The following is a 25,853-nucleotide window of genomic DNA, read 5'->3' as shown; positions in this document are numbered from 1 at the left end:
CAGTCCCCTGCCTGGCACAGTGGGTTAAGGATCCCGTGATGCCGTAGCTGTGGCTTGGATTCAGTCCCTGGCCCTGGAACTTCCCTATGCCGTGGGTGAAGTAAACAAAAAAGCTTAACCTTAGCCCTTAGGAAGCTAATATAGGGGTTTGGTTTAAAGGGACATTTTCATGAAACACTTGAAGACCTACTTAAGATAATACCAGTGCAATATGAATCCAAAACATGAGAAAGCCCATATAGATAGAAAGGTTATCCTTCCAAATGTGGTTTTACAAATCAACTGTGAGGAAGTTGTAACAATAAAACTTGCATTCCAAGTTTGGATTGGGAAGGCAGGAGAAGCAGGAATAAAGAAGTGAAGATGACATAGAATGATTGTGAAATATTGTGGTTATTGGAGACACAGACTGTGTGTTGAATACCACTGAAGAGGTAGCACCTGGTATACTATCACTCACATAGTAGACCTTTATATTAAGATTCTTGGTGGCAGTTGTCAGAAACCCAATTGTAACTGACTCAAGGGAGAAAAAGTAAATGAATTTACTGACTTGCATAAAATGTTCAGAAGTTTATAGATAATAAAGTAGAGAAAAACAGGCGATTCCTGGAACTTTCTCTGACTTGCTTTTGAGAAAGTAAGAGTGTTTCAGTGAGAAACTTAATTCTAATGGGCTTAAGCAAAAAAAAAAAAAAAAAAAAAAAAAAAAGTCATTGCCTTTTGTAACCAACAAATTCAGAGGTTCTATATAAGAAGTGTCGACAGGGAGTTCCTGTTGTGGCTCAGTGGAAACAAACCCAACTACTAACCACGAGGATGCTGGTCCAATCCCTGGCCTTGCTCAGTCAGTTAAGGATGAGGTGTTGCTGTGAGCTATGGTGTAGGTTGCAGATACAGCTCGGATGTGGCATTGTTGTGGTTGTGGTGTAAGCAGGCAGCTGTAGCTCTGATTTGACCCCTAGCCTGGGAACTTCCATGTGCCACGGGTGCAGCCCTAAAAAAAAAAAAAAAAAAAAAAAAAAGTGTTAACAGTACATTTCATAGGCATCCCAAAAGAGAAAAAAAGAAATAATGGCCAGTTATTTTCTAGAATTGAAGAAATATTAACTCTTTAGATTGAAGAAGTGCATCAAGTCTTGGATAAACAATGTATATATACATATAACACATACATGAATATACATGATGAAATTCAAGAGAAAAATGATCTTAAATAACAGTAGTTAAAGCAAAACCTAACTGGAAAGAAATGACATTTAGACTGGAAGCCAAACTGTCAAAAGTAAAAATATGCTGAAGATAGTGTAACACATAATAGTACAGTGAGGAAACTGGACAACCTATAATATTATAACCAAGTAAACCAGCACTCAAGAATGAGGATGTGATGTAATGCACCAAACAACATTCTGATCAACTCTAGTCCCTTTCCATCACACTCAGCTAAGCACTGACATCAATAACACAAACAAGAGCTCCTGTTGTGGCTCAGCAGATTAAGAACCCAACATAGTGTCCATGAGGATGTGGGTTCCATCCCTGGCTTCACTCAGTGGGTTAAGGATCTGGCATTGCCACAAACTGGGGCACAGGCTGCAGATGCAGCTCAGATCCAGAATTGCTGCAGCTGTGGTGTAGGCCAGCAGCTGCAGCTCCAGTTTGACCCCGAGCCCAGGAACTTCCATATGCTGCTGGTGAGGAAATAAAATAAATGGATTCTGGAAATATGGCTGTACATGAATTTTCAATCTCCACGAATCACCACATCAAAAAAATACTGTGTATAATGAAACCAAAAAGGCATGGAACACCATTTTCAACAAAACTAGGTAACAGATAACTCTAAAAACCCCAAAACGGAAGAGGATAGGATCAAACCACTAATACAAAATTGAGTAGTGTCAATGTCCCCCCATCAGATCAAAACTGTAAAGGTATTAAGAAAATTACATAGAATAGCAACAGCAACAACAACAACAACGACAAAAGACAAAAAAAAAAAAAAAGAAAATTACATAGGATGTGGAACAAAAATCAGAATAAGAAAAATTCAGAAGGAACTTGGGAAATAATTAAAAATAAGAGAAAATGTGGTTTCAGAAAGTACTAAACTAGAAGGAACATAGGAACAAACAAACACAGATGGTGACCAAGAGAGCTAGAATTTGAGATTTTAAATAAAGAAATATAGGAGTTCCCATTGTGGCACAGTGGAAAAAAATCTGACTAGGAACCATGAGGTTGTGGGTTTGATCCCTGGCCTCACTCAATGGGTTAAGGATCTGGCATTGCTGTGAGCTGTGGTGCAGGTTGCAGATGCAGCTCAGGTCTGATGTTGCTGTGGTGTAGGCTGGCAGCTCTACCTTTGATTCGACCCCTAGCCTGGGAACCTCCATATGCCATGGGTGTAGCCCTAAAAAAGCAAAACAAAATAAAAGATAGACAGAAACAGGTAGAAATGTTTGAGAAAAGATAAATGCTGAAAATAGGTAAAGAAGATCCAACATATGGATAAAGAGTTCCTGATTTAAAAAAAAAAAACAGAGCTAGCTAACAGAACAAATACAACACTGTAAAATTCAAGACAACTTTTCCTGGAATAGAATATGTATATTCTATTAATATATATTCGCATATATTTATATGTATATTCATATATATGTTTGAAACCTCTACTTAAAGAGTATATTGTGTAGCTGAAAACAATGAGAATGAACAAGATTTATTCTAGTAAAACCACTCGACTTTGCATTTTGAAAAATGGTTGTTTAAGCCAAACAATTTTGAGAGAAAGAAAACTGGATTACCATAAGACTTCAACATTAACACTTCATGTAAGGAGAAAATGGTGAAACATTTAAAATACTCAAAGAAGAAAGTGAAAAACAAGGACTCTGTATCCAGCAAAACTGACTTAGTATAAATACGTATTTGTTGACACAGTTATCGAAGTAAAAGAACTCAGAATCTTATTCATTTGAGTTCTTCCTGAGGAATCTACTAGGCAATGAATTTTGGCAACCAAAATTACTGACAGCAACAGACAGTTAGTAAACTTTAAATACTACATCTAAAACCAAGACTAAATGTGGGTTCGTTTCAGTCACAGTGCAGCCAAGAGATAGAAACTGCTCGGTAATTTGAACAGAGAACACTTACTATGAAGAATTATTAATAGAATTGGAATAAAGTGGAGCTGGCTAGAACTAAAATGCTCTTTTCCTTTTGCTAGTAAAAGGCACAAAGAACTCCTACCATATAGGAATAGTAGATACAGGGAGCAGCCACAACTCTTTGGACTGAAATAGAGTGGCCAAGAAACACCCTCCCCCAACCTCTCCACCAGCCACCTCCTTATTGGAGAGGGCATGACTGTGGCTTACTTCTGTGGCCTCAGTGGAACCCATTAGAAATCCTCTCTCAGGAGTTTCCACTGTGGCTCAGTGGTAACAAGCCTGACTAGTATCCATGAGGATACAGGTTTGATCCCTGGCTCCACTCATTGGGATAAGGATCTGGAATTGCTGTGAGCTGCAGTGTAGGCTGTAGATGCAGCTTGGACCTGGCATTGCTGTAGCTGTGGTATAGGCAGGCAGCTGCAGCTCTCATTCAGCCCCTAGCCTGGGAACCTCCAAATGCTGCAGGTGTGGCCCTAAAAAGAAAAAAAAAAGGAAAAAAAAAAAAAAAGAAATCCTCAGGAGTTCCTTAAGAAAATGTCCACAGGGAGCTGGCTTTATTAGAATTCATTGCAAAGTGCCCAGAGAAGCCACTTACAGGAAGGTTCTTTGCCAGCAACACACTGCTCTTTGAAGCTTCATAAAAAGCAATGTGCTGGGGGAAGCTGCCACTTGTTGTTGGCTACTGGGCACTGCTGAAAGTAACCACACACTCTGGAGGAGCCCAAGGAGATAAGCACATGAGAATCAGAAAGAGAAGCCTCTTCCTCCTCGAATGCCTCCCTGCCCCCATCCTCCAAGAGTGCCCACCACTAATAAAGCCTAACATTAAACCAGCCAGCGTGGGAGAAGTATGTACAGAGTTCAGCTTCATTACTGCCCATCAAGCAAAGATGTGGAGCAGAGAGTCAAAGAGTATAATCTGAGATGGTTTTACATTCTGAAATATTGGTTCAAAATGACTAAAAACTGGAGAGATGTATTGGGAAAGTGTTGGCCAAAATTTTAACTTTTCAGTATATTTATGGTGGTAATAGTATCTTGAAAATTTATGTGTAATATGGGGTAAAATGGGTAATTATCATAAGTATGAACAATCTAGTTTCCTGCATCTTCTCAGTAGCAATGCTCATTCTTATTATCTGGACTATGGTCTTGAAATACCAAGTCCCAATTCAAGAAACAAAGGCTTCTTAGACAAGTGGTTAATTCTCTATCTGAGGCAGGAAATGTGTAGAATGAGTCTAAAATATCTTGTCATATTAGACAGCATAAGAACTACTAAATTCTGTAGGGTCATGTCCAAAGGACCAGGAACCAACTTGAAGAGGCTCGCTGTTGGCCAAAGATGGGACAATGAGTTTCAACAAGGGTAATAATTAGAATGGACTGAAACCCATTAAATAAGTTTAAATATGTAAATTCATAATAATGGGTAGTCTTACAAAAGGGATTAAACCTGAGTTTGATCAAACATCTGGATCCAATTGCCAATTTACAGGAAATAGAGGACAAAGATGCATATTGAAATATATCATGATGAGTTTCCATTGTGGTACAGTGGGTTAAGAATCTGACTACTGAGGCTTAGGCTGCAGCTGCGCTTTGCCTTGGATTACATCTTTGGCCCAGGTACTTCCATATGCTGGAGGTTTGGCCATTGAAAAAAGAAAGAAAGCACACATCATGAGTGTGTAATCTGCAAAATCCAGACCATAGGGGACACTGTAAGTCAGACAGCTGAATTCAACGGATATATTCTAAGAAAAAGAATGGGAGGACCATTGTATTAAAGGAGACTTAAAAAACATCAAATTATCCTTAATGATACAATAGAAGTTAGACTTAATTGACATTTTTAGGACATTGCAGCCAAAATACCCCCATAATACACATTTTTTTCAAGTGAACATGGAACATTCTCTAGGATTGATCATATACAGGGAGCAAAAAAAGCCTTAACAGATTTTTAAGCATATAGAGGTTATTTCAAGCATCTTTTCTAACCATAACAACGCAAAACTAGAAATCAACCAAAGAAAAAGAAACAAGGGAAAAAAAAAAAACAATTACACAGAGAATAATGACAGGCTACTAAAAAAAAAAGAAAAAAAAACAATGAGTCAATGAATAAATCAAAGAGGAAATTAAAAATATTTTTAGACAAATGACAATGAAAACACAACCATACAAAATCTATGCGATGCAGCAAAAGCAGTTCTTAGAGGGAAGTTTATAGTGATACAAGCCTTTCTCAAAAAATAAGAATTAAGTCTTTAACAACCTAATATACTACCTAAAAGAATTAGAAAAAGAACAAAACCTAAAGTTAGAAGAAGGAAGGAAATAAAGATCAGAAAAGAAATATATATATTTTTTAAATTAGTAAGATCAAGACCTGGTTCTTTGAAAGGGTAAAAATATCGACAAACCTCTAGCCAGGCACACCAAGAAGAAAAATGGAAGGGCCGAAATAAAGTAAGAAGTGAAAAAGGAGAAATAACAGGCAATACTGCAGAAATACACACACACACACACACACACACACACAACCGTAAGACTATACTATGAACAGTTATATGACAACAAATTTAAGAACGTAGAATAAATGGTTAAGTTTCTAGAAACACACAGCCCACAAAAACTGACTTTTTTTTTTTCTTCCTAGGGCCGCACCCACGGCATATGGAGGTTCCCAGGCTAGGGGTCTAATCGGAGCTGTAGCTGCCAGCCTTCGCCAGAGCCACAGCAACGTGGGATCTGAGCCATGTCTGCAACCTACACCACAGCACATGGCAACGCCAGATCCTTAACCCACTGAGCCAGGCCAGGGATCAAACCTGCAATCTCATGGTTCCTAGTCGGATTCGTTAACCACTGAGCCACGATGGGAGCTACAGAGCCCACCAAAACTGAATCAAGAAGAAATAGATAATTTGAACAGACCAATCACTAGATTAAAAACTCCCTACAAACAAAAGCCAGCACCAGATAGCTTCAGAGGTGATTTCTATAAAACAGAAAAAGAACTCACACTGACCCATCTCAAACTCATCTAAATGACTAAAGAGGAGGGAACACTGCCAAAGACATTCTATGAAGTCATCATCATCCCAGTACCAAAACCAGACAAAGACACTATCAAAAAAAGAAAATTACAGGCCAATATCTTTGATGAATACAGATGCAAAAATTCTCAAGAAAATTTTAGCCAACCAAATATAATAACACATAAAGAAGATCATACACCATGACCAAGTGGGATTCATCCCAAATTCAAAGGATGGTTCAACATGTACAAAGTAATCAATGTAATATAACATTAACAAAAGAAAAGACAAAAATCACATGATCATCTCAATAGATGCAGAAAAAGCATTTGATAAAATTCAACATCCACTCATGAGAAAAACTCTCACCAAAGTAGGTATGAAAGGAACATATCTTAACATAATAAAAACCATTTATGATAAACCCACAGCCAATATAATACTCAACACAGTGAAAAGCTGAAAGACTTCTCGCTAAAATCTGGAAAAAGACAAGGATGCACAGTCTCAACTACTTCTACTCAACATTAGTATTGGGAGTCCCAGCCACAGCAATCAGATAAGAGAAATAAAACGTATCCATCTTGGAAGGGGAGAAGTAAAGTTGCCATTATATGCAGATAACATGATACTTTATATAAAAAACCCTAAAGACTCCACACAAATACTGCTACCACTGAAACAAATTCACAAGGTAGCAGGATACAAGATTAATATACAGAAATCAGTTACATTTCTTTATACTAACAATGAAATATCAGAAAGGGAAATGTAAACAAATGAGCTCTTTAAAACTGCATTTAAAATAAAGTATTTAGAAGTAAACCTGATCAAGGAGGTATAAGACTTAATATGCTAAGAACTATAAAACATTAATATAGGAAATTGAAGATGTTACAAAGAAATGGAAAGATATCCCATGCTCTTAGATTCAAAGAACTAATATTGCTAAAATGGCCATACAGGGGTTCCCATCTTGTCTCAGTGGTTAACGAACCCTACTAGTATCCATAAGGATGCAGGTTCAATCCCTGGCCTCGCTCAGGGGGTAAGGATCCAGCGTTGCCATGGGCTGTGGTGTAGGTCGCAGATGTGGCTTGGATCTGGCATTGCTATGGCTGTGGTGTAGGCTGGTGGCTACAGCTCCGATTTGACCCCTAGCCTGGGACCCTCCATGTGCGGCAGCTGTGGTCCTAAAAAGACAAAAGACAAAAAAATTAAAAAATAAAATGGCCATACTACCCAAAGTAATCTATAGATTTAATATTATCCCTATCAAATTACCCATGGCATTTTTCACAAAAATAGAATAAATAATCCTAAAATTTATATGGAACCATAAGAGACCCAGAACTGGCAAAACAATCCTAAGGAAAAAGAACAAAGAAAGAGGCATAACCCTCCCAGACTTCAGACAATACTACAAATCTTCAGTAATCAAAACAGTGTTGTATTGGCACAAAAACAGACATATAGATTAATGAAATGAAATAGAGAGTCCAGAAATAAACCCAGACACCTACAATCAATTAATCTTTGACAAAGGAGGCAAGAATATACAATGGGAAAAAGATAAATTTCTTCAGCAAGTGGTGCTGGGAAAGTTGAGCAAACACATGTAAATCAATGAAGTTTGGACATACCCTCACACCATAGACAAAAATAAAATGGCTTATAGACTTAAATATAAGATGTGACACCATAAAACTCCTAGAAAAGACTATAGCTAAAACATTCTCTGACATAAATCATACCAATGTTTTTTTAGGTCAATTTCTCAAGGCAATAGAAATAAGAGCAAAAAAAAAAAAAAAGGACCTAATCAAACTTATAAGCTTTTGTACAACAAAGGAAACCATCAACAAAATGAAGACAACATATGGACTGGGAGAAAATGTTTGCAAATGATGTGACTGACAAGGGCTTAATTTCTAAAACATACTAATAGCACATACAACTCAGTAACAAAACAAAAAAAAACCCACCCAATTGAAAAATGGGCAAAAGACTTAAACAGACATTTCTCCAAAGAAGACATAACAGATGGCCAACAAAAACATGAAAGGATGCTCAACATTGCTAATTATTAGATAAGTGCAAATCAAAACTACAACGGGATAGCACTTCACACCAGTCAGAATGGCCACACTTAAAAAGCCTACAAATAACAGATGCTAGAGAGGGTGGGGAGAAAAGGGAACCCTTCTACACTTTTGGTGGGAACATAAATTGGCACAGCCACTATGGAGAACAGTATGGGGGTTCCTTAAAAAACTAAAAATAGAGTTGCCATATGATCCAGCAATCCCACTCCTGGGCATATATTCAGAAAAAAACTGTAATTCAAAAAGATACATGCACTCCTATGCACTTCTATAAGCACTATTCACAATAGCAAGACATGGAAACAACCTAAGTATCCATTGACAGATGAATGAAGAAAGAACATGTGGTACATATATACAATGGAATACTACTTAGCCACAGAAAAGAATGAAAAAATGCAATTAGCAGCAATATCCAAGGAGCTAGAAATTATCATACTAAGTGAAATAAGCCAGAAAAGTCAAACACTATTTGCTATCACATAGTGGAATCTGAAATATGACACAAATGACTTATCTATGAAACAGAAACAAACTCACAGACATAGAGAACAGACTTCTGGTTGCCAAGGGGGAGGGATGGAGTCGAGTTTGAAGTTAGCAGACACAAACTATTATATATAGAATGGATAAACAACAAGGTCCTACTGTACAGCACAGAGAACTATATTCAACATCCTGTGATTAACCATAATGGAAAATGATATGAAAAAGAATGTACATATATATTTATATATGCAAATCACTTCATTGTACAGAAGAAATGAACACTATAGTAAGTCAACTATGTCAAAATAAATGTAAAAAAGACATCAAATAAGATGAGAGTACAGTAAACTATAGTGTCTAGAGATACACTTAAAGACAATTTTTACACTGGTGATATCAAAGTCAGGATAGTGATGACATTTGGGGGAGGGAGGGGTTTGTAACTTGAATGGAGCATAGACAGGCTTCTGGTGTGGCTGACAATTAATTTGGGAAGTGAATACAAGGATGTTCACCTGTGATAAACCAAGAAGATGTTAACCAAAGGGTCAAAAATGGAGCATTTTTCACGCACACACCCAAACTCTAAAGGATATACTTTAGAAAGAGGGAAATGGAACTCCAAAGCAAGAATTGAGATGCAAAGAGAAATGACTGAGAAAAGTGGATCCCGAAAGGGTCTAGGTCCCGAGTTAAATGAATTTGAGTCTGGAAAAGCATCATGATTTGACCACATGCCCTCATTTTCTTTCCAAAACATCCATCAAAATGAAACACAGGATGTAATTTTGCAAGACAGAAGGTCACTGATTTGAGGAGGAGGGGCTCAGAACTTGGAGGTATAGGGTACTTTGGAAAGTGGAAGTGGAGCACAGGGCTTATGGGAAGCTGATTAAATAAAAGTCTGTATGCTGAATAGTAACTCCTCATCCCTGAATTTTTTCTTTATCAGTCGATTCTGAAACCTATTAACATATAAACTTATTAGTATGCAAAAATAAGAATAGAGAGACTTAGGGAAAGAAGTCCCCAACACAACTATGAAATCTATAAATATGAGTTGTGGAGAATAACACTGACGAGCATTTGCCAATTAAAAAAAACAGTTGGGTAGGTATAGGGAAAAACAAATTTTTAAAAGAAAGGCAATCATTAATACCAGGAAAAGCAAGATTTTCTGTGTTAACCCAGAAAGGGGTCCATGTGGCTTTGTTCTAAGTTCCCATAATAAATCAAAAGGAAATTTTCACAACGTCCAGAGCCCCTGATATTCTTTAAATGAAGGCGAAGGGTGTCCTCAAATTCTTTACAGCCGGAACCTTACCTAGGTAGCATCAACTGACTTCCAAAAGGAACAGCACCTCTCTTACGGACCAGGTTCTTTTGGAGGGATGCACAGCAAGCCGAAAGGCTGAGACAGTGCAGTTTGCAGCCGCGCGAGGATATAGGAGGACAAACCTCAAACCCATCTCCCTGAAGGGGAGAGGCTGGAAGTTTGGGATAAAGACTAAAGAGGGAGGCGGTTTGAGGCCTGGGGGTGTGGGGAGCGTGGAGAGAAGTGATTGGAAGAGTGCGTAATCATCGTTTTGCGCAGGCGTAGTAATAAGCTACAGGCCTCCGCACATTCAAATAAGGAGGCACTTAGCATAATCCGGGGCGGAGTCTGCAGCCTTCTAAAGTCAAAAGGTCAGCAAATGGACACTGGCGCATGCCCAGTTGGAGGCTAGGCGGTCCTAAGCAGCCTGAATCAGCTCAGATGGAACTAGACTCAGCTGACTCCAACTTCCTTGAAAACAACTCTGGCAAACAATCTCATTATTTGGGCTAGGTGCTGCTTGAAGGACATGCAATTCAAATAAACTTGGTTAGTGAAGGTAGGTGAAACGTAATTAACTAGTGATGACCCACAGTTTCGTATCTACCAAAAGTGATAGCATCCACATCACAAATGAGAAGAGAACCTGGGAGAACCTTCTTCTGGCAGCTTTTGCTATTGTTAACATTGAAAACCCTGCCGATGTCAGTATCTCATGAAATACTGCAGGAACGCTGGCCAGTATGCCCACTGCTGCCGCTGGAGCCACTCCTTCTCTCCTGGGACCTTCCCTGGCCAGATCCCAGGGGCTTTCTGACTTCTAGTAGTGACTGATCCTAGGGCTGACCACCAGCCTCTCACAGAGCATCTTATGTATAATGGACACTCCTCTGTGCTATGTGGACAGTGCCATCCCATGCAACCACAAGGACACTCACCCAGCCAGTGGTGGATGCTGGTCCAGGAAATTCTGCCCACGTGGGACACCATCGCCTGTGACCATCCTTGGAAGGTCGCGCCTGACCTCTACTGCTACAAGGATCCTGAGGAGATTGAACAGAAAGAGCAGGCTGCAGCTGAAAAGGCTGGGACCAAGGGAGAATTTCAGGATGAAAGGATGGCTCCAGCTCCTGGTAGACTGCTACTCAAGCCAGTCACAGACTGGTCTGAAGGCACACAGATGCCCTCTGTGCCTGTCCAGCAATTCCCTGCTGAGGACTAGAGCACTCAGCTGGCCACTGAAGGAAGACTGGTCTGCAGCTCTCACCACGGAGGCCACTGGATGGGGAGGAACAACCACTGGGGGAGGGGGGTGTCTTAAAGTGTTCTACAGACTGTTAAACAGAAGATGGAAATAAAGCTAACAGAAAATAATTTTAAAAAAGAGAAAAGAAAAAAAAAAAAAGGCTCAAGAGGGGCCTCCCATTGTGGCTCAATATGTTAGGAACCCAGCTAGTTAGTATCTATGAGGACACAGGTTCGATCCCTGGCATCGCTCAGTGGGTTAAGGATCTGGTGTTGCCATGAGCTGGGGTGTAGGTTGCAGATGCAGCTCTGATTTCAGCTCCTAGCCTGGGAACTTCCTTATGCCGAGGGTTTGGCCCTAAAAAAACAAAAACCAAACAAACAAACAAAAAAAAGGCTCAGGAAAGGAAAGGAAACATTAATCATGATTCCTACTTGGCTATTCATTGAATGATATCTACAGAGTCATAACAATATCAATACTATCATTTTAACTAAAAATTTGTGATGTGTTTACTTTCAGAGGATGGGAAAGAGGAAGTGGGGGAAGGGATAAATCAGCTAAATGCTGATTTCCTGTATTAAGAGGCCAATAGATGCTAAAACTGATATATAAAAGGCAAAGTAAACGTATTATTTAGAAATATGGAAGCCAGTGTCAGATGAAAGCGCTAAAGAATGGAAAGTTTGGAGTTCTCTTGTAGTGCAGTGGGTTAAGGATCCAGCATTGTCATTGCAGCGGCTTGGGTCACTGCTGTGGTGTGGGTTCAGTCCTTGTCTGAGGAACTTCCACATGCTGAATGCAGGGCAAAAAAATAAAAAATAAAAGAATGGACAGTACATAGGGTTACCTTTGTGGAAATTAAAGGAAGGCTCGCCTTCTCTAAGACACAGAAAACTGTCAGGAAAGTATTTTAATATCTTGATTTTGCAAAAGCAAAACCCAAAACACTGCCATCTCTAAGAAAATAATGTCTGCGTTGTGAATACACCTACAAGGGTTATGCAGTTCATTCCCTCACGGCAATGAGCTTGCTTCCAGGGAGCAGGAAGAAGGCCCAGAGTGGGAAAGATGGGGCAGAATTTCCAATTTTCTCTTACTGCTTGATTTTTTTAAAAAAAACTTTGTGTATCTATTACTTTCATGACAAAGAAAGACAAAGAGATGGGAAGGAAGGGAGGACGGGAGAGAGGAAGGAAAAGTGAAGGGAGGGGCTGACCTCAGGTGTGGCTACATAGAGGGTTCAAATAATGTCATCAGGATCTGTATTGTCTCAGCAACGCAAGCTCTCTGGTTAGGATCTGCTCCAGCCTTTACATTCTCTCTGTATTCCTAGTCTTTAGAAGGAGTGAGCTTTCTATAGGTGAAAATTTGTGGGTCAGTACATGGAGCCTGGATCAGTTAAGGGGACAGGGAAGTCACTGAAAAAAACAAGACAATGGGAAAGAACCCTAACAGAGTCAAGTGAGAATAGAAGACACAAAAAGCAGATTCAAATATGGCGGAAAGTCAAGGAAAGTGGAGATGAAGAAAAGCCCACAAAGTTGAAGAAGACATTGCTGACTTGAGGGAACAGGTCCATGATGCGGTGGAAGCCAAGTCACTTTATGGCAGTGGTTTTCAGAGTCTGGTTCCTGGACTAGCAAACAGTAGACACACCACCTGGGAACCTGTTAGAAATGCAAATTCTAGGGTCCCACACCAGATCTTCTGAATCAAAGACTTTCCAGCTGGTCCTGATGCACGCTGAAGTTTGTTGGCAGTATAAGTTGGTACAAACTTGAGGTAGGACAGTTGAACAATATTGGTCACAATTAGAAATGTGTATACCCTCTGACCCAGCATTTTCCCATGTAGCAGTGTACCCTGCAGTTATTTGCATGCAGACAAAATGGCTTATGTACAAAGTTGCAGCATTATCGATTGGAAACTAAATTCCATCAATGGGAACTGATAAAATCTATCGTGGTGTAGCTATACCACACAATGCGATGTGGCTATAAGAAAAACGAGGAAACTCTTCATGCACTTATCTCCCAGATAAATTATATTGTTATCTCCAGTTAAGCTGCAAAAACAAGGTGCAGAATACCATGCCTGGTGTGCTGTCATTTGTGTAGGATAAGAAAGGAACAAAATATCTATATAATGCAAGAACTATTCATATGTTGATAAAACTTCTGGAAGGACAGATATGAAATAACATGGTTGCCTATCGAGGGGAATGGAAACGAGGTTATAAGGAAAAGGGTAAGAAGGTGTTTGAACTGTGGGATTTTACTACTTAAAAGAACATGTTTTGGAATTCTCCAATGAATTCATCTCTCTGTCTCTATTATACCCGAGCACATCATCGTCAATTTTAATCTATTCAGCTGCAATACCACCTACAGCACCACTGGTCTCCTAGGCTCCAGGGTTCTCTAATCTTGACCTGCTCCAATTCATTGCCTACATAGTTATAGACAGATTTCTTCTAAATCCAGATCATCAGTCAAGAGAAAGAGAGCGCCTCTGATATCTTTCCTGGGTCCTGCAAATCCTCCTCTTCCTTGTGTGATCAATGCTGGAAAAAACTACCCCCAGCCAAGGTGACCAGGTCTCCTTACAGAACATGCATGTGGAAACCTCAATAACACACCTGCATTAGAAGGCAGCACAGAGTTATATGCATAAAGTGTCAAGGGGGACATTCTATTTCTTTTTCTGTAATTGTTATTAGATGTTTTAAATTTCGGGTCCAAACTAGACATTTTTTTCTTTAAACACGTTTGCTATCTTCAGTTAATAAGTAACAGGATCTCAGAAAGTTGGCTTATCTTTATCTAACCCTTCTTACTCTGACCTCAGAGGTTTGGGAGCAGAGGGAGAGAAGAGCTAGTGTTTGTATACTGACAGCTTGTGTGTGTGTTTGTGTGTGTGTGTGTGTGAGAAAGAGAGAGAGAGGGAGAGAGAAGAATACTTAATGTGAGATCTAACCTCTTAATGCTGTAAGTGTATAATATGATATTAACTATAGGCACCAAGTTGTATAGCAAATCTCTAGAACTCATTCATCTCACACAACCGAAACTTTATACCCATTCAATTTTATTTTATTTTTTTACTGCCCAAGATCCTTTTTCCCTCCAGCAACAGCACTGGGCTTCTGCTTTGGATTACTTTTGGATCCCTTCCGCATCCTTTCAATTCTTGTAAGAGTAGGTCTGTCCAACAAACACATTTCCACCAATCCACCCTCTCCTCCTTGCAACTGGGCTAATCAGATTTTTGTCTCAATAGGACTTGAATCTTTTTTTTTTTTTTTTTTTTTTTTGGTCTTTTTGCTATTTCTTTGGGCCGCTCCTGCGGCATATGGAGGTTCCCAGGCTAGGGGTCCAATCGGAGCTGTAGCTGCCAGCCTACGCTGGAGCCACAGCAACTAGGGATCCGAGCCGCGTCTGCAACCTACACCACAGCTCACGGCAACGCCGGATCATTAACCCACTGAGCAAGGGCAGGGATCGAACCCGCAACCTCATGGTTCCTAGTCGGATTCGTTAACCACTGCGCCACGATGGGAACTCCAGGACTTGAATCTTGAACAGTGAGTGGAAGTGGTTAGATATGCATCAGTCTAAGAAGACTGTTCACAAGTTTCTCCAAGGATTTGCACTTATTTTTTTTGCTCTGCAGCATCTCTGGCTAATCTATATGATTCAGATGAGACCAATGGAGCCCTCCGACTCTACTACGGGCATGTGAGAATATTCTATTCCCTAAGAGCCACAGGCTCAGGGTTAGGAAAGTGATCTGAGGTGGGCTGCATAGTCATCTCTGGGATTTTGGCATCTGAAAGAAGATACCCATGGTTCAAGAAACTGCTAGCTACATGCAAGGACGATATGAACCTATAGCTGCTGGTGACCATTTTTGATACTACATGAATTGACCTTGCCTGAAAGCGAAACTGACATAGAGAAAAGTGCAACTGAGAGATGGAGAAACAGAGAAAGCACTTGTGATATGTTTTTCTCTTGGATCCAGCTATGTCTGAAACTACCATCTTGAATTTTAGAGTTGCTCAAGCTAAGACATTTCTTTTTCCTTTGTTTCTGCTACTTACAACTCCAAAATAGTAATTCAGAGTGGGATTCCAAACTTGTTCATATTCTGTTTTTCTCCTTGTCAGGGAACCAAACAGCTCACAAGTACTCTCCTGCAGCATTTTCCAAGAGGTGGAGGAAAGTCTGCATCACTGTTTATGGCTTTTTGCAAGTATTCACTTTCAACAAACTCCCTTGGAGATGAGTCATAAAATATGGATATTGTACAGTCTTGGAAGCATTCCGCGTCTTTGGTTACCAACCAGTGCCCAGGTCAGAGTCCAGTGATATGAATGCTCTTTTGTTGGCAGGGAGCTATTTGCCACTGGGGCATTCAGCTCCTCATTATCTTAGGTCTGGCTGCAGTCATTTCAGGAGTACTAAGCACTGGTGGTTTGGTTGTCAGTTCTGCCTGCACCCTAATGATCTCTGAGGAGTCTTTAAAAGCCCCTTTTCTCAAGCTATGGTAGGGCTTTCAGGACATTCTGCTCTGTCATTCTAAGCCATGGGAAGGGTGTGCGACCCATGCTCAGCTAATTGGATGCGCTTACCTGGGTCTTGGGAACTTGAATCTAGTGATCCAGAGACGGCATAAATTTAATGCCACTGGAGATCCCTAAAAAAGATTGTTGATTAGCTCTTGCTACTTACATCCTCCTTTAATTTCAGAAGCTGTGATAGCCTGTGAAATTCCTCTTAGGTATAAGTTGGCAAGTGCTGGATTATGAGCCATCTAACTAAAGAACATGAATTGGATTCACCTATTGAGAGGTCACCCATGGCTTTACCTGAGTAGCTTCTTGGGATGAAGGGTAAAAGGCTGATTGAAGAGGTCATGGAAGGTGAGGAAGTAGAGATAGTAATTACAGCCTCATCTTCTTTTGGAAGAGAAGTTGTCAGGGAAGAAGCTAATAATTTAAACCATGATTGGATCCATGTTGCGTGAGGATAACTGAAAGGATTCCTAACAACCCGGCAGCCATGAAACTGCTGTTTTGGTAATGACTTATCTAATTTTTAGTGAGAGTTTAATCAACATATTTCAACTTTTCTTTTTCTTTTTTTTTCTTTTTGGTCTTTTTTTTGTCTTTTGGGGCTGCACCGAGACATATGGAGGTTCCCAGGCTAGGGGTCCAATCAGAACACTGGATCTTTAACCCACTGAGCGAAGCCAGAGATCAAACCCGCGTTCTCATGGATGCTGAGCCCCGATAGGAACTCCATTTCAATTATTTCTAGTAGTAGTATTTGACCAACCCACCTCCTGATGGCAAATTGGTTTTTAAAGTATACTTTAGAATAAAGGTTTGTTTGACCTGATATACTGACAGAAAACAATTTGGAAAAAAAAAAGTGTCACCACCACCAGAGATTTCATCTGAAAATATGTTCAATGCACCACATGAAGGATTAAATGTAGAAAAAAATTTTATTTCTAACTTCTAGAAATTCACATGCAAGGCCTCCTTTCCTTCTCTAGCCAAACTTGGAGGGAATTGTTTTATGATGCTTTTCTGCCCTCCAGTGGTCGCCAAGCAGCATTAAGAAATTTATCATCTGCTTTTAAATATTGTACAGCGTAAGAATACACTTTCTTCATCATAGAACTTTTTCGTTTAGGAATTCAAAATGATTTATCAATGTGTCAGCCTTCGCCTAAGGTACGTGCTATTCTTGAAAATAGGCAGACTCAAGGCACAACACCGTAGAGCGCAAAGCGACTTCAGGCAGCCAGTAGGTGGAGGAATTTCCAAAGCTAAGCTCTCCAGCACACTCTCCAAAGCCGACTGCAGAACCCGAGCATCTTAAAAATCATCCATGCTGTCTTCTCCGACTTACACTAACACACACCAAGGACCACGGACTGGCTCCCCGTAATGTATATGGAAGAGCTCTGAGTCACATGTACCTACACATACGGTGCCCAGGAAATTCCATTAAAAGAATGGACTATTTTAGGTTTAGGTTAGGATTCGAGTTGACTTGGGAAATATGAGAATTGGAGGTGAGGGGAAAGCTTTTTAGGTATGGAGAGCATGCAATAAAAAGCCGAACATTGGTAGCGTGTGTGAGGAAAATGACTGTGACATAAGGGAGGAAAGAGGCCAGAGAGAGCGCGCCCGTTGTGCGAAGCTGGAAAGTGTATCAACGCGCAGAAAGGTCAAGGGAGGGAGGATCGGCCTGGATCCACTCAGCCGTGCAAAACTATTCTGAACGTCAAAGAACAGATATTTATGAACTCTCAAGTGTTGGTACAAATGAACACGAAATGCATTGATTTGCTTCTGTCTCTGCTGCTCTTTTTTGTTTTTAATTTTAATTTAATTTTTTTTTTGACACTGCCTATGGAAGTTCCCAGCCTAGGGGTCTAATCAGAGCTGCAGCTGATGACCTAAGCCATAGTCACAGCAACGCCACATCTGATCCATGTCTCCAAGCTACGCTGAGGCTCACAGCACTGCCGGAGCCTTAACCCATTGAGTGGGGCCCGGGATGGAACTGGAGTCCTCATGGATACCAGTCAGGTTTGTTACCGCTGAGCCACAATGGAAACTCCAGAATTACATGTCTTTAAAAGTGTCACAGGTATTTGTCAAATGGGCATATCTCTGGTTAGTGGCAGATCCAGAATGGAAACCAGCTCTTCTGATTCCCATGCCAAAGCTCTCTGATTCCTTTTCTGAAGTGTTAATGAAGTCTGAGCTTTTTTCCCCCTGGGGTCCTATTGGAAATATATTCTGTCTGGTGGATGTTGAAGAGGGACTTATTTCTGTAAACTATGGAGTATGAAATTAATTTGAGAAAATAGTTGTCTAGCCAGTTGGTAGAAACAGCCTGCAAAATGTAGGCCACATTGGTGATGTAATTATTTTAGATGCTAACATAGGAGAGAACATTTTGCTAACTGTGGAGGGAACCAGATTTTAGGTGGTAATGATGGGACATCTCGAGTTCCATATCCACCAAATGGGCTTACATGAAAATATTCTCTTTAAATTCTCCAGAGGATTGCATATTAGCTGTGATTAAGCATGAAGTACCAACCACTTATTCAGTTAGTTTGGACAGGGGATTTGGCTATCTTAGGTTTTCAAATATTATTTCTTTTTCAATAGGCCTATACAATTAATTTCTTTTTGCTTAGATTAGCCAGATAAATATAAAAATATGTTTGAGTTTGCCATTACAGTCAGAGCTAAAGAAATGAGAGTCATAATGGTGGAGGAAACTCCTGGGTATATTATCCAGTTTTTCTCTATCCCAGGATATGGAGAATACATATAACTTACACCTACTTTACTTCATATTGCCATTCATTTATGTCATTTTCCTGAAGATACATATTAGACATGGCTTCTACGAAATAACAATGTCTGTAATATCCACAAAGGATCATAGATTTTTTTCCACACGCCCACGGCATGTGGAAGTTCCCAGGTCAGGGATGGAACCCACACCACAGCAGTGATAACACTGGATCCTTAACTTCTAGGCCCCCAGGGTACTCTAGGATCATATATCTATAGCTATTATTATTATTACTATTATTATTTTTGCTTTTTAGGGCAGTACGTGCGGCATATGGAAGTTCCCAGGCTAGGGGTCGAATCTGACCTTCAGGTGCCAGCAACGCAGGAACTGAGCTGCATCTGTGACCTACACCACAGCTCACGGCAACACCAGATCCCCAACCCATTGAGTGAGGCCAGGGATAAAACCCGAACCCTCAGGGATACTGAGGTAGGTTTGTGGATACTGAGCCACGATGGGAACCCCGGGATCATAGATTTCATCACGCTTGATTGCAGAAGGCAGTTACTCTCCTGGAACTGACTTAACTCTGCCTAACTCTGATATTTTCTCTATAGCTTTTAAGCTGCAGCAGGGGGTGTTATACTATCAGCTGCATGCAGTGCAGGCTGCTGGGGAACAGGTGTCATTAGCTCGCTCCTGCGAGGGATGGGTACCATTCATCATGTGTGGGCACGATTATGCCCCATAGGGACCATAAGCAGGAAAGTACAGTCTTCCCAAACAAATCTACAGAACTGTTATCTTCATGGGAAGACTTCCCATTATGCTTATTGACTTATGAGTTAAAAAAATGAGGCCACCGAGTTATTAAAAATAACATTTTAAATGCGTACCTTCTGATTAGTTCCCCAAATGAATTCCTGATCTTGTGGGAAACTGCTAATTGAATTTTTTTCTCATTGAATTTTAATTAAAAAAAACCTCTGTGATATTGTGAATGACATTTAATAATTAATATCATGGTTTAGTAAGTGTGGTCAATGATGTGTTTCTTTCATCTGGATCTTCAGGTCAGCATGAGGTATCATTTTTTTTTTTTAAAACAGTGATGGTTCTAAAAATCAAGATATTAAAACAAAAGTTGACTTAGAACTCAAATATTCAAAGTTGTAGTTTTAGGTGAAAATTATCTTTAAATATAAATGCATTGTCCTGGAGGGAAACCTGAAAAAATTCTCTACCAACAGGCAAACATTATCCTTCATTAGTTATATATTCTGTGCCAAGTTACTAACTAGGGGAGGAACAAAAATCATTTGGAGAACTCTGGGGGAATTATTAAGGTTTGAGCTGGTTTATTTTCCACTCGTAGCACAGACATAGGCTTTATCATGCACAGAAACACTGACATGGCCAAACTTGCAAAAGCAATCTGTGAGCAACAATGAAGTCAGCTTGCCTCAGTTGAAGCAATTAAAGCCTTTAAGATTTTATCTTTATCTGAAGTGGTGCAGAAAGTGCCAAGGGTTTAAAACAATTCTTTTGAAATGCTATGTTCAATGAAAATCATTTTTAAAATATTATACTTATGAAATGATTAACTTTTTGGTGTCAGAGACAATGAAAAGACTCCAGACTCACATCCGAGCACCTGTTCTCCACTTGCAATTGTCACAAAGATGCCCTGAGTTAGACACACTCAAGACTGAATCATAGATCCCTCCAGATCCTGGTTCCCTTTCCATGTTTGCTGTCACAGGAAGGGACTGATTTTAAATCTATGACAAAAGGTATGAGGAGGCTACTGACTGCAACTAAAAATGCAGATGAGGAAAACACAGATATGCATGGGTAATGTGCACTCATCTTAGCCATGCTGAATGAAGTTGGGACTGGCAGGTTGAAATGCTCTGTGGATACTTGCCCTTAAGAATCTGGGGAGATGCACACCAGTCAGAATGACCATCATTAATAAATCCACAAATAACAAGTGCTGGAGGGGCTGTGGAGAAAAGGGAACCCTCCTGCACTGTTGGTGGGAATGTAAACTGGTACAGCCACTATGGAGAACAGTTTGGAGATACCTTAGAAATCTATACATAGAACTTCCATATGACCCTGCAATCCTACTCTTGGGCATATATCCCGGCAAAACTCTACTTAAAAGAGACACATGCACCCGCATGTTCATTGCAGCACTATTCACAATAGCCAGGATATGGAAACAACCTAAATGTCCACCGACAGATGATTGGATTCGGAAGAGGTGGTATATATACACAATGGAATACTACTCAGCCATAAAAAAGAATGACATAATGCCATTTTCAGCAACATGGATGGAACTAGAGAATCTCATCCTGAGTGAAATGAGCCAGAAAGACAAAGACAAATACCATATGATATCACTTATAACTGGAATCTAATATCCAGCACAAACGAACATCTCTTCAGAAAAGAAAATCATGGACTTGGAGAAGAGACTTGTGGCTGCTTGATGGGAGGGGGAGGGAGTGGGAGGGATCGGGAGCTTGGGCTTATGAGACACAACTTAGAATAGATTCACAAGGAGATCCTGCTGAATAGCATTGAGATCTTTGTCTAGATACTCATGTTGCAACAGAAGAAAGGGTGGGGGAAAAATGTAATTGTAATGTATACATGTAAGGATAACCTGACCCCCTTGCTGTACAGTGGGAAAATAAAAAAAAATATTAAAAAAAAAAGAATCTGGGGAGATGGATCTGAGTTGGGGCATGGGGATTGGGTGATCATGGACATAGAGGTGACAGGTGAATCTAAGGGAGACAAATGAGTATTTGAGAGGAGGAGAAAGGTAGAAGGGACCAAGAGTCAGGGAGTATGCTGTGTATCACGAAATCAAAGAGATGCATCAGGAATCTCAATGGATGAGGAATGAGATAAAAAGCCACAGGGTTTAACGACCTTTGAGAGTTTCTGAAACTTGGGGAGACTAGAAGTCCCATTACAATAGCGATAAAAATGTGTGTGTGTGTATGTGTGTATCTGTTCCGCTTATGGGCTCTGCTCCTTGCTGTAAGTTAATGTCACTTGTCTCAAGTTAATGTCACTGGACCTTGGCTTTTTCATCTTTAAAAGGAAGGGATTCCTTAGATAAACATACCTAGATTCTTAAGAGGTTGAAGTAGACATTTTCAATTAATGAAAGAGTAAATAAACCTAAATGTATTTCCTACCAGTTCTAGAAATAATTTTCATAGATAAGGAGAAGTGGCTGATACCGACTACTCCAAGATGTCTTGCTGTGAAAGGAAGACTATCAGTAATAGATTAGCTAATGGAGACAGTATTATCAGGGAAAGGATTTTCGAGGCAACAAGAACGCAGATTATTTTATCATTTTGATCATATAAAATGATACTTCGTAATATTACAAAGTGAAGGAGTACAGGAAACCCTTGGCATTTAATTTTCTGACCCATCTTTGTTCTGACTCTTTTGTGAACATATACCACATGCATTTCTGCAAAGTATGAATTTCTTACCCCTTTGGTGACATTTATCAGGCCACAGCTCGCGTTACAATGGAATTCAACAGCATGTAAAGAAAAAAAAAGATATGTTGGGAATGCAGCATTGTTTCTGGTAATTATTTTCCTATACATTGCCAAAGATTTTTTTTCCCTTCTCTTTTTCAACAAATCCAACCTACTCAAAAAGCCAATAGGTGACAGAAGCCATCAGGGCTGGTAAAATAATTATGTGAACCTCAAATAAAGATTTCTAATATCTGCAGTGAAACATTTTGAAAGGGTGATGCCAAGTTCAAAGTGGTTGACAGATTCCAAGAATTCTGAGTGAACTTCTCATTTTAAAATTATTATTAGGTAATGGGCATGTAGCATTTTTAAAAATAATCTTTTATCTCCACTTAATTTTTTCCTCCAGTTTATAAATTATAAAATTATTTATATTATGCATTATATAGTATATATAATATCATATTCATAAACTAAATTTATTTTCTGTGATATTTACATTAATGAAGATCAATAAGGGGGATTTTCTTAGTGAAGAGTCCCTGACTTATAAAACTGGATTATTGGAGTTCCTGTTGTGGCACACTGGAAATGAATCTGACTAGGAACCATGAGGTTGCAGGTTTGATCCCTGGCCTTGCTCAGTGGGTTAAGGATCTGATGTTGCTGTGGCTGTGGTGTAGGCCAGCAGCTGTAGGTTTGATTAGATTCCTAGCCTGGGAACCTTAACATGCCGCAGGTGCAGCCTTGAAAAGACAAAAAAGATCAAAAAACAAAACAAAAACTTAAACGTATTCTTCTTCTTCTTCTTTTTTTTTTTTTTTTTAGGGCTGAACCCTAGGCATATGGAGGTTCCCAGGCTAGGGGTTGAATTAGAGCTGTAGTCACTGGCATACACCACAGCCACAGCAATGCGGGATCCAAGCCTCATCTGCAACCTACACCACAACTCACGGCAATGCCAGATCCTTAACCCACTGAGCAGCAAGGCCAGGGATCGAATCTGAGTCCTCATGGATACTAGCCGGGTTCATTAACCACTTGCTGAGCCATGATGGGAACCCCTCAAACTGGATTCTTAGACTGTCACTATTTGCACATGACATGATATTCTATATGGAGAACCCTAAAGTCTCCACATAAAAACTATTGGAATTGATAAGTGAATTCAGCAATGTAGTAGGATACAAGATTAGTATATGGAAACCCACTGCATTTTTTTTACACTGATAATGAAATATCAGAAAGTTTAAAAAAAAATCCTGTTTAAAATTGTGTCAAAAAAAAAAGTACCTAGGAATAAACTCAACCAAGGAGGTGAAAGACCTATATGCTGCAAACTATAAACATTAATAAAGGAAATTGCAGGAGTTCCTGTCGTGGCTCAGTGGTTAATGAATATGACTAGGAACCATGAGGTTGTGGGTTCGGTCCCTGGCCTTGCTGAGTGGGTTAAGGATCCTGAGCTGTGGTGTAGGTTGCAGACGCAGCTCGGATCCTGTGTTGCTGTGGCTCTGGCGTAGGCCAGCAGCTACAGCTCCGATTGGACCCCTAGCCTGGGAACCTCCATATGCCGCGGGAGCAGCCCAAGAAATGGCAAAAAGACATACACACACAAAAAAAGGAAAAGGAAATTGCAAATGATTCAAAGAAATGGAATGACAATCCATGTTCTTGGATTGGAAGAATAAATGCTGTTAAAAGGCCAAACAAACTATGCAAAGCAATCTACAGATTTAATGCAATCCCTATCAAAATACCCATGATGTTTTTCACACAACTAGAACAAATAATCCTAAAATTTACAGGGAACCACAAAAGTCCAAGCATTGCCAAAGCAATCCTAAGGGGGGAAAAAAAGCTGGAGGTGTAACTCTTCCAGACTTCAGGCTATACTACAAAGGTAAAGTAATCAAAACAACATGGTACTGGCTCACAAACAGATAGATAGATCAATGGGATAGAATAGAGAGCCCAGAAATAAACTCATACACCTACTGTCAATTAATCTACAACAAAGGAGGCAAGAATATACAATGGGGAGTTCCCATTTGTGGCTCAGCGGGTTAAGAACCCAACATGGCATCCGAGAGGATGTGGGTTCGATCCCCGGCCTTGCTCAGTGGGTTAGGGATCCAGTGTTGCTGCAACATGCGGTATAAGTCAAAGATGTGACTTGGATCTGGTGTTGCTGTGGCTACGGCACAGGCCTGCAGCTGCAGCTCTGATTTGATCCCTAGCTCAGGAACTTCCATATGCCTCAGGTGCAGCCATAAAAAGAAAACAAAAAAGAATATACAATGGAAAAAAGACAGTCTTTTCAATAAGTGGTGTTAGGAAAGCTGGACAGGTACATGTAAATAATGAAATTAGAACATTCCCTCATTCTATATATAAAAATAAACTCAAAATGGTTTAAAGCCTTAAATGTAAGGCACGACACCATTGAACTCCTGGAAGAGCACACAGGCAAAACATTCTTTGACATAACTTGTAGCAATATTTTCTTAGATCAGTTCCCCGAGGCAAAAGAAATAAAAACAAAAATAAACAAATGGAACCTCATCAAACTTAAAAGTTTCTGCAGAGCAAAGGGAACCATCAGGAAAACAAAAACCCAACATAATGGGAGAAAATATTTGCAAATGATGGGACTGACAAGGAGGTAATATCCAAAACATTCAAATAGCTCTTAGAAGTCAATATCCAAAAAAATAAACGACCCAATCAAAAAATAGGCAGAAGACCTAAATAGATATTTCTCCAAAGAAGACATATAGATGGCCAGTAGGCACATGAAAGGATGCTCAGCATTGCTATTTATTGAAGAAATGTGAATAAAAACTCACACCAGTCAGAATGGCCATCATTAATAAGTCTATGAATAACAAGTGCTGGAGAGGATGTAGAGAAAAGGAAACCCTCCTACACCGTTCAGAGGAATGTAAATTGGTATGGAAAAGAGTATAGAGTTTTCTTTAAAAACTAAAAATAGAGCTACCAATGATCCTGCAATCCCCTCCCTGGGTGTATATCTGGAAAAAACAAAAACTCTAATTCTAAAAGACACATGCACCCAATGTTCACAGCAGTGCTATTTACAATAGCCAAGATATGGAAACAACCTAAGTGCCCATCAAAAAATGATTGGCTTAAGAAGATGTGTGTGTGTGTGTGTGAGTGTGTGAGTGAGTGGTGTGTGTGTGTGTATACGAACAATGAACTACTATTCAGCCATAAAAAGAATGAAATATTGCCATTTTTAGCAACATGGATGGAACTGAAGAATATTATACTTAGTGAAATAAGTCAAGAGAAAAACAAATACTATATGATATCATTTGTATGTGGAATCTAAAAAAATCATACAAATGACTCTACATATAAAACACAGACTCACAGACATAGAAAACAAACTTAAGGTTACCAAAGGGCAAGGTAGGGGAAGGAACAAATCAGGAGCATGGGATTAACAGATACAAACTACTACATATAAAATAGATAAGCAACAAGGACTTACTGCATAGCACAGGGAATTATTTTCAATATATTATAATAACCTAAATGGAATACAATTTACAGAAATTTATATATACATACGTAACTGA

The 25,853-nt window shown here is 39.7% G+C and overlaps 1 pseudogene; it reads left to right on the top strand.

Annotated features, from left to right (window-relative positions):
- On the top strand, nucleotides 9,859–11,549 carry LOC110261704 (annotated as a pseudogene).

This window comes from Sus scrofa, chromosome 7, assembly GCF_000003025.6.
Source record: "Sus scrofa isolate TJ Tabasco breed Duroc chromosome 7, Sscrofa11.1, whole genome shotgun sequence".
Lineage (NCBI taxonomy): Eukaryota > Metazoa > Chordata > Mammalia > Artiodactyla > Suidae > Sus > Sus scrofa.
Note: the sequence above shows the minus strand (reverse complement) of the source record. Positions and strands in the feature narration are given on the sequence as shown.